The sequence below is a fragment of the Triticum aestivum genome, chromosome 2A, assembly GCF_018294505.1.
Source record: "Triticum aestivum cultivar Chinese Spring chromosome 2A, IWGSC CS RefSeq v2.1, whole genome shotgun sequence".
Classification (NCBI taxonomy): Eukaryota; Viridiplantae; Streptophyta; class Magnoliopsida; order Poales; family Poaceae; genus Triticum; species Triticum aestivum.
In genome coordinates, this window is record NC_057797.1 from 456,744,559 (window position 1) to 456,754,828 (window position 10,270).

Sequence of the window (10,270 nt, forward strand, 5' to 3'; positions counted from 1 at the left end):
ATTGACTAGAGACGAGTCTCGGTCATGTCTACATAGTTCTCGAACCCATAGGGTCCGCACGCTTAGCGTTCGATGACGATCAGTATTATGAGTTTATGTTTTTTGATGTACCGAAGGTTGTTCGGAGTCCCGGATGAGATCACGGACATGACGAGGAGTCTCAAAACGGTCGAGACATAAAGATCGATATAATGGAAGGCTATGTTTGGACATCGAAATGGTTCCAGGTGAGTTCGGGCATTTACCAGAGTACCGGGGGGTTACCGGAACCCCCCGGGGAGTGTATGGGCCTTATTGGGCCTTAGTGGGAGAGAGGAGGAGGCGGCCAAGGTGGAGGGTGCGCCCCCCCAAGCCCAATCCGAATTGGGTGGGGGCCAGCCCCCCCCCTTTCCTTCCCTCTCTCCCCCTTCCTTCCTCTCCTACTCCAACTAGGGAAGGGGGAATCCTACTCCCACCGGGAGTATGACTCCCCCCTTGGGCGCGCCATGAGAGGGCCAACCCTCCCCCTACTCCACTCCTTTATATACAGGGGAGGGGGCACCCCATAGACACACAAGTTGATTATTTAGTCATGTGTGGTGCCCCCCTCCACAGATTTCCACCTCATTCATATCGTTGTAGAGCTTAGGCGAAGCCCTGCATCGGTAACTTCATCATCACCGTCATCACGCCGTCGTGTTGACGAAACTCTCCCTCGACCTGAGCTGGATCTAGAGTTCGTGGGACGTCATCGAGCTGAACGTGTGCAGATCGTGGAGGTGCCGTACCTTCGGTACTAGGATCGATCGGATCGTGAAGACGTACGACTACATCAACCGCGTTGTCATAACGCTTCCGCTTACGGTCTATGAGGGTCCGTGGACAACACTCTCCCCTCTCGTTGTTATGCATCACATAGATGGATCTTGCGTGTGCGTAGGAATATTTTTGAAATTACTACGTTCCCTAACAATTTCACCAAGTTTGCTGTTTTAACCTTCAACAAGGACCACCCGTAGTCAAAGTCGATTCAACTAAAGTTGGAGAAACAGACACCCGCCAGCCACCTTTATGCAAAACTAGTTGCATGTCTGTCGGTGGAACCGGTCTCATGAACGTGGTCATGTAAGGTTAGTCCGGGCCTCTTCATACAGCAATACCACCGAATCAAAATAAGATGTTGGTGGTAAGTAGTATGACTATCACCGCCCACAACTCTCTATGTTCTACTCGTGCATATCATCTACGCATAGACCTGGCTCGGATGCCACTGTTATGGAACATAGCATGCAATTTCAGAAAAATTCCTATGCTCGTGCAAGATCTATCTAGGAGATGCATAGAAACGAGAGGCGGAGAGTGTGTCCACGTACCCTCGTAGACCGAACGCGGAAGCGTTTGACAATGAAGTTGATGTAGTCAAACTTCTTCACGTTTCGACCGATCAAGTACCGAACGTACGACACCTCCGAGTTCTACACACATTCAGCTCGATGACGTCCCTCGAACTCTTGATCCAGCAAAGTGTTGAGGGAGAGTTCCGTCAACACGATGGCGTGGTGATGGTGATGGTGAAGTGATCCACGCAGGGCTTCGCCTAAGCACTATGTGAATATGACCGGAAGCATAAACTATGGAGGGGGGCACCGCACAGGGCTAACAATGTTAGTCGTGTGTTCTAGGCGCCCCTCCCCACATATATATAGGTGGGAGGGGGAGGGGGACAGCCATGGGGCACCCCAAGTAGGAGGAATCCTACTTGGGGGCCTTGTCCAATTTGCCCCCCTTACCATCTTTTTCGGAGAGGGAAGGAAAGGGGAGAGAGGAGGGAAGGAAGGGGGAGGCCGATTAGCCTCCCCTTCCTTCTCTCTTCCCCCTTTCCCTTCCTCTTCCTATTCGGCTAGCAAAGGGGGTGCACCAGTCCCTTAGGGGCTGGTCTGTCCAACTCTGGGCCCATTAGGCCCATATAGCTTGCCGCGGGTTGCCCGGAACCCCTTCCGGTGACCCGATACGTACCTGGTACCCCCAGAACACTTCCGGTGTCCGAATACTATCCTCCTATATATGAATCTTTACCTCTTGACCATTTTGAGACTCCTCGTCATGTCCGTGATCTCATCTGGGACTCTGAACAACATTCGATCACCAAATCACATAACTCATGTAATACAAATCGTCATCGAACGTTAAGCGTGCGGACCCTACAGGTTCGACAACTATGTAGACATGACCGAGACACCTCTCTGGTCAATAACCAACAGTGGAACCTGGATGCTCATATTGGTTCCTACATATTATACGAAGATCTTTATCAGTCAAACCGTAATGACAACATACGTTATTCCCTTTGTCATCGGTATGTTACTTGCCCGAGATTTGATCGTCGGTATCTTCATACCTAGTTCAATCTCGTTACCAGCAAGTCTCTTTACTCGTTCTATAATACATCATCCCGCAACTAACCCATTAGTCACATTGCTTGCAAGGCTTATTATGATGTGCATTACCGAGAGGGCCCAGAGATACCTCTCCAATACTCGAAGTGACAAATCCTAATCTCGATCTATGCCAACCCAACAAACACCTTCGGAGATACCTGTAGAGCATCTTTATAATCATCCAGTTATGTAGTGAAGTTTGATAGCACGCAAGGCATTCCTCCGGTATCTGTGAGTTGCATAATCTCATAGTCAAAGGAATATGTATATGACATGAAGAAATCAATAGCAATAAAACTGAACGATCAATATGCTAAGATAATGGATGGGTCTTGTCCATCACATAATTCTCCTAATGATGTGATCCCATTCATCAAATGACAACACATGTCTATGGTTAGTAAACTTAACCATCTTTGATTAACGAGCTAGTCTAGTTGAGGCTTACTAGGGACACAGTGTTTTGTCTATGTATCCACACATGTATCAAGTTTCCGACTAATACAATTCCAGCATGAATAATAAACATTTATCATGATATAAGGAAATATAAAATAATAACTTTATTATTGCCTCTAGGGCGTATTTCCTTCAGGTGGCTCTTGGGCGCATCCAGGTCCTTCACGTCCCGACGGCGTAACAGTTCGCCGATGGGATGACGAAGGGACTGGCTACTTCCGTCTTTGAGGAGTTCAGGTCCAGTCTCTGTGTCTCCGACGACACTTTGATCGCGGGGTGGTGTTGAATATATGGTTGTGCATGTATATTGTATATCTTGGCCCACCTCCTAGTCCTTGTATAGTTGAGGTCGAGGCCCACTTTTTACACCCATATATACGTGCGTTATGCACTGATCAATACATTGAGTTGCATTGCCAAAGTAATATATCTCAACACTAATGCAACTATCTTGGCAGATTGTTTTCAGATAGCTCCTGGGATTACATCCATTGAGTTCAAGCACCATCCGATGAAAGTGAATGGCAGGCACATTACCTAGCTAGGTTCTCTTATGATGCTAAATGTAGTTGTGAGTGGATTGATGATCCTTCAGATTTCTTACTATCACATGTAATACATGGTGTAACTCTGCCACTAGTTAAATAAAATGGCAGTAGGTTTTCCCTTAAAAAACCATGGCCTGTCTTGCTAATAAAAAAGAGAGTTAAAAGCACCGGGAGAAACTTGCACAGCCCGTGATGGTTTAGCCCACAAACTTGCAAAGGTGGACTCCGCCACCCCCAAAATTATAGTTCGGGGGCAAAAAAATTACTGCCAATTATGGGTCGACATTTGCGCCACACTGGCGGATACAAGGCCAAGCCGGCCACTGCGCACTTTTGCAGACCCCCCTGTGTTTTCTAGATATTCACTTGTACTAATCATTGCATGGCTAAATCCCCAGCCTTGTCTTTTCCCCTTTCATTATTGTCCCTCTCCCAAATCCCTCACCCCAAATTTTATCCCACGCTGATTGGGGAGATGAGAGTGAGCTCGACGCCGGGTAGGATGTGTATATTACAAATTTAATGCAAGAAGATGTTTAGTTCTCTTTTGAAGAAGGCTATGCAGAAGCTTTTGAAACATAAAATAAAGCTTTGGTTACTACACCTTTAATTCAACCCCTGATTGGAACCTACCTTCAGAAATTATGTGTAATGCTAGCGATTATGCAGTCAGGACTATTTCAGGACAAAGAGTATAAACAACTTAATGCCATTCACTATGCTAGTAAAACATTAGATGCTACTCAAAGAAATTATTAGTGGTTGTTTTTTCTTGCGACAAATTTAAATCTACATTGTTGATTCTAAAGTCATAGTTCATATTGATCATACTGCTATTAAATATCTTATGAACAAGAAAGATGTTAAACCTAGACTCATTAGGTGGGTTTTATTGTTGCAAGAATTTGATTTGCATATTGTTGATAGGAAGAGGGAAGAAAATCCTTTAGCTGCTCATTTATCTAGAATGGAAAACTATTGGCGAACGCAGTATTTCAAATATTTTCCTACGATCACGCAAGATCTATCTAGGGATGCATAGCAACGAGAGGGGAGAGTATGTCTACGTACCCTCGTAGACTGAAAGCGGAAGCGTTAAGAAACACAGTTGATGTAGTCAAACGTCTTCGCGGTCCAACCGATCAAGTATCGAACGCACGACACCTTCGCGATCTGCACACATTCAGCTCGGTGACGTCCCTCGTACTCTTGATCCAGTTGAGGCTGAGGGAGAGTTTCGTCAGCACGACGTGCGTGTTGACGGTGATGATGAAGTTACCGACGCAGGGCTTCGCCTAAGCACTACGACGATATGACCGAGGTGCGTATCTGTGGAGGGAGGCACCACACACGGCTAAAACAATTGTCAACTTGTGTGTGTATGGGGTGCCCCCTCCCCCGTATATAAAGGAGGGGGGAGGGGTCGGCCGGTCCTCATGGTGCGCCCCCAAGGGGGGATTCCTAGTCCTAATATGAGGGGGAAGGAAGGGGAAGAGAAGAAGAAGGAAAGGGGGCCGGCCCCCCTTCCAATTCGGATTGGGATTGGGGGGCATGTCCCCACCTCTTGGCCGCCTCCTCTCTCTTCCACTAAAGCCCATGTAGGCCCATTAAGCCTCCGGGGGTTCCGGTAACCCTCTGGTACTCCGGTATATGCCCGAACTCATCCGAAACCATTCCGGTGTCCAAACATAACCTTCCAATATATCAATCTTCATGTCTCGACCATTTTGAGACTCCTCGTCGTGTCCGTGATCACATCCGGGACTCCGAACTACCTTCTGTACATCAAAACACATAAACTCATAATACCGATCGTCATCGAACGTTAAGCATGCGGACCCTACGGTTCGAGAACTATGTAGACATGACCGAGACTCATCTCCGGTCAATAACCAATACCGGAACCTAGATGCTCATATTGGTTCCTACATATTCTATGAAGATCTTTATCGGCCAAACCGCATAACAACATACGTTGTTCCTTTTGTCATCAGTATGTTACTTGCCCGAGATTCGATCGTCGGTATCATCATACCTAGTTCAATCTCGTTGCCGGCAAGTCTCTTTACTCGTTCTGTAATGCAACATCCCGCAACTAACTCATTAGTCACATTGCTTGCAAGGCTTATAGTGATGTGCATTACCGAGAGGGCCTAGAGATACCTCTCCAACAATCGGAGTGACAAATCCTAATCTTGATCTATGCGAACTCAACAAATACCATCGGAGACACCTGTAGAGCATCTTTATAATCAGCCAGTTACGTTGTGACGTTTGATAGCACACTAAGTGTTCCTCCGGTATTCGGGAGTTGCATAATCTCATAGTCATAGGAACATGTATAAGTTATGAAGAAAGCAATAGCAACAAACTAAACGATCATAGTGCTAAGCTAACGGATGGGTCTTGTCCATCACATCATTCTCTAATAATGTGATCCCGTTCATCAAATGACAACACATGTCCATGGATAGGAAACTTAACCATTTTTGATTAACGAGCTAGTCAAGTAGAGGCATACTAGGGACACTCTGTTTATTTATGTATTCACACATGTACTAAGTTTCCGGTTAATACAATTCTAGCATGAATAATAAACATTTATCATGATATAAGGAAATATAAATAACAACTTTATTATTGCCTCTAGGGCATATTTCCTTCAAAAACATAATCGATGATCCTATTCCTATTAATGATAGTTTTCCTATGAGCAATTAGATGTAGTTACAACTTCTGTTGCTAAACCTTGGTTTGTTGACTATGCTAATTATATTGTTGCTAAGTACATACCTTCCAATTTTATTTATGAACAAAAGAGAAAATTCTTCTATGAGTTGATACACTATTTTTGGGATGATCTTCATTTGTATAAAACAGTAGATGTCATTATTAGTCATTGGATACCTAGAAATGAATAGGATGATGTATTGAGAAGGTGTCACTCGTTTACTTATGAAGGACATCATGTTGGAGGCAAAACTGCACACAAGGTATTATAGTCTAATTTTTATTGGTCTACCTTATTTAAAGATGCTCGTAAATTTGTTCTACCTTTTGATGAGTGTTCGAGGATAGGAATTTTTCAAGGAATGCCTATGAACTACTCTTTAGTAGTATAACAATTTGATGTCTGGGTATTTTTTTGAAATAAACTAGAAACTTTATTCAATAGAAATAACCAACACATTGTTTATGATGATCGTTACAATTTCATTTAAGGGTTCCTCAAACCAATCAGAAGTCATAGAAAATCTACCTAATCTAGTAAGCTCATGTGCAACTTTATTTGCTTCTCTATTACAATGTTCGAACCTAGAAATATAAAATCACAAACATAATGAAAACAAGCATCGAAGATTGCCGCCGCCGCACCCACCGACCGTCCTCCATACTTCATGACATCGATCACCTCCAGGTTGTCTGAGGAGCTAATAATGCGATTATATCTCGACCTTTGTGCCAGCAGTAGACCGAATTAAGAGCCAAGACTCCAACCATCAAGACATTCGCGCAGTAGTCAATCTACTCCCCCCCCCACGATAATATGCCTTTGTCGTCTCTAAGGACCGCCCCCGCCGTGCCCCTAAGCAGGTGATAACCCATAAGTAAATAGGGGATCGGTTATAGCCTTTTCAATAAATAAGAGTGTCGAACCCAACAAGGAGCTAAAAAGATAGAATTAATATTCTCTCAAGTTGTATCGACCACCGATACAACTCTACGCATACTAAAAGTTCGCTTTACCTAGAAGAAGAAATAAACTAGTTTGCAAAGATAAAATGATAGATTTGCAAGATAATAAACAGTTAGTTTCTTTTTAATAAAATAACAATAAAGTAAAGGTTTTTGATGAACAATGAGAAAATAATTGTCCCTAGTCAACTGAATATGACACGATAGCGATAATCATCATACTTATGAGGGAGAGGCTTAAGCTAACATACTTTCCATACTTGGTCACATTTTCTTATGATTGAAACTCTAGCAAGCATCCACAACTACTAAAAATTCATTAAGTTAAAACCCAACCATAGCATTAAAAGTCCCCTTTAATCACATATGCAACAACTCACGAACTAGGGTTCAGGTTTTTGTGGCTTCCGCAACCCAGTATAAGCAAATCATTAACATATTACAACACCCTACAGCGGGGATCCCACACACCCGCGCGACGCGGAAGGCACCATAAGACAACACCATAATAACATACAACTCGTATCAACCATACCATACCACAATTGACCCCACGTGACAAAAAGAATCTACTCAAACATCATGCACCGACTAGATCATGCGCCGACTAGCGGTCGAGGGGACAACAACCAAAAATGCCAAAAGAGGCATATACTCCCACCCGGAACCGCATGGGCAGGGGAAGCCAAGTGAACTGAACAGACGATTCACGGGCCGATGTCGTCTGCCACAGCCCGACACCCACCCGACATGACACATGCAAAAGGGAGCCAAGCGAAACGATCAACTGATCAAGGGGAAGAGTACGTTCAAAGGGCACACACACACACACACACACACCAGTCGACCGGATCTCCATGTCCAAAAGCCAGACAAGTATTACATTTTTTTGAGACAAGACAGATATTACATAACATATGCCGTCCGGCCAAGGGCCGTAACAGTAAGAGGCCGCGTAGCCAAAGCTCATCCAGACCCGAAGGAGACCAACAGGTGAAAGCAGCCCACACGGACCAAAACACGTCAACCTGCCAGTACGACACGAGGCCGGGTAGATAAAGCCCCTCCGCATCCGAACAAAGGCCAACGGGTGAAAGTGTCCCCACAACATCCCCCATTAGACCCAGCTTGGGGAATGACTGACAGACAAGGAGGCCCGGGCGCGCCCTTGACCCACACATCATGGCCCGATCAAATGACGGGAAGCGGCATACAAGCATCGGCGTGAGGTGCACGGGGCAGACCGGACGATGCAGAGCGCGCCAACACCTTTTATAGGAGTATTACTAAACAGTATAACACAACTAGCTATGACTTCTCACAGCAATTTGGCGTCTTTAGCCGTCCGATCCTGCTGTTACTGGTCCAGATATAATTAGCGACCCTTCCTAGCGTGTTTTGCGGATCATGATTGGGCAGCTGCTCCGCGGATTGAACTGCGTGCGTTGTGGTTGATCCGGGCTTTCGTCAGGCCCGTTAGCCCATCTTTAGCTCTCCCATCCTCGGCCTCTCCTGTTCCGCTTCCGCCGCCCAATCGCGCATGGAATTTGTCGATACACTTCTGCTTTTTTTGGGAACAATACACCTCTGCTGCGTACTAGATGGACGACAACAAGATGGTATTCCGCTGCGACGAGACAACACCAGCCAACCTAAGGCCCATCACCCTAATCCCCTTGTCGTTGCAATGGATGAGGCATAGACGGCAATTAGTGGCAGCAGTACTGCCCCTTCCGTTGGTTGCATCTCCTTGTGCACGGCCATGGAGGTGATCTTTGAAACTTAGTCGGTCATTGTTGAGAAGCAGTTCTTGCTTCATCTGTTGAAATAATTTTATCAGGAATTTGCCTTCCAGGTCAGACTAGAATCCTGCAATATTTAGTTTGATGGTGTACATCTCAAAGACATTTAATTAGTTTTGCTAGCTGAATTAATAATCATTTTTATCTACATTGCTCATGGTATGATGTTTTCAAATCTCATCATGCCTACAAAAACTTATTGTCTGATGTCTACACCTAAAAAATAAAATTCATGATTGGATAAAATTCATAATTGCAACAAAGTGCTATGTGCCGTTTAGTTTTTGTTGAGGCACGAAGATAGATTCTTCTTTTCTTGTGTTTGTATAGGCGGACATTTGCAATGCCAAGATGTTGCAGCCATGAAGTTGACTTCTTTTTTAAACAGGACTATAGTCACCATTCAAACTGATGATTTGCAATAGATCCGTAATTTCCCACTATACGCTAAATCCAACTTTTGATATTCTTTTCCTTTGGTGTAAATATGCTGATACGTAAACATCATGGGTTTTGAAAATTCTGCATTACACTCCATGTAAATATACTTCTTTTGAAATGATCGGGAGCGGCAACGCGCGCCCTCATGTTCTAGTATTTTAGAAAAGAAGTACTATATAATGTTCATAATAAATAATGTATTTGTATATTTTATTGTTACTCGGCAGCAAAGGATTCAGATAGTTATTCTTAACATGTGAAGTTTTGTCTAGAAGCAAAGCAACAAAACATGTCACATATCTTTCCCTACTTATATATATATATATATATTATTATATATTATATATATATATATACATACACACACTAATAAAGCACGGAGTGCTTCTGCCCGTACGTCATTAAAAGTGCCCTCGAAGTTGGCAATAATTACCCACCAATGCCACCCGTAAGTGGCAAAAACGGTTCGTTCTTATTAGGTGGCCGCTGGTTGCGTTCATGTACAGCTAGGCCCTCACATTGTCAAAAAATACAGAAGCACCCGACTGGCTAGGGCACAACTCTCCCAGCGGGGAGACTTGGGTTCGATCCCCAGCTTTGTCCCATTTTTCTGCCTTTCCCTGTCTTCACCACAGCTCATTTTTTTTTTACATTTTCCCCTCAGATTCAAATATTATTTGAAATATTCGTATCTTTTAAATGCTAACTCTAAATTTAGCATGTTATATATGAAAATCTATCAAAAAATGTGTAAATTCTAAATATGATATTGTCTTGCCCAGCTACTTTTTAAACTTTTTTCCCACAGATTCAAGTATTTTTTGAAATATTCCTATCTTTCAAACGCTAACTCCAAATCTAGCTTTTTATATATGAAAATCGCTCAGAAAAATGTGTATATTTTAAA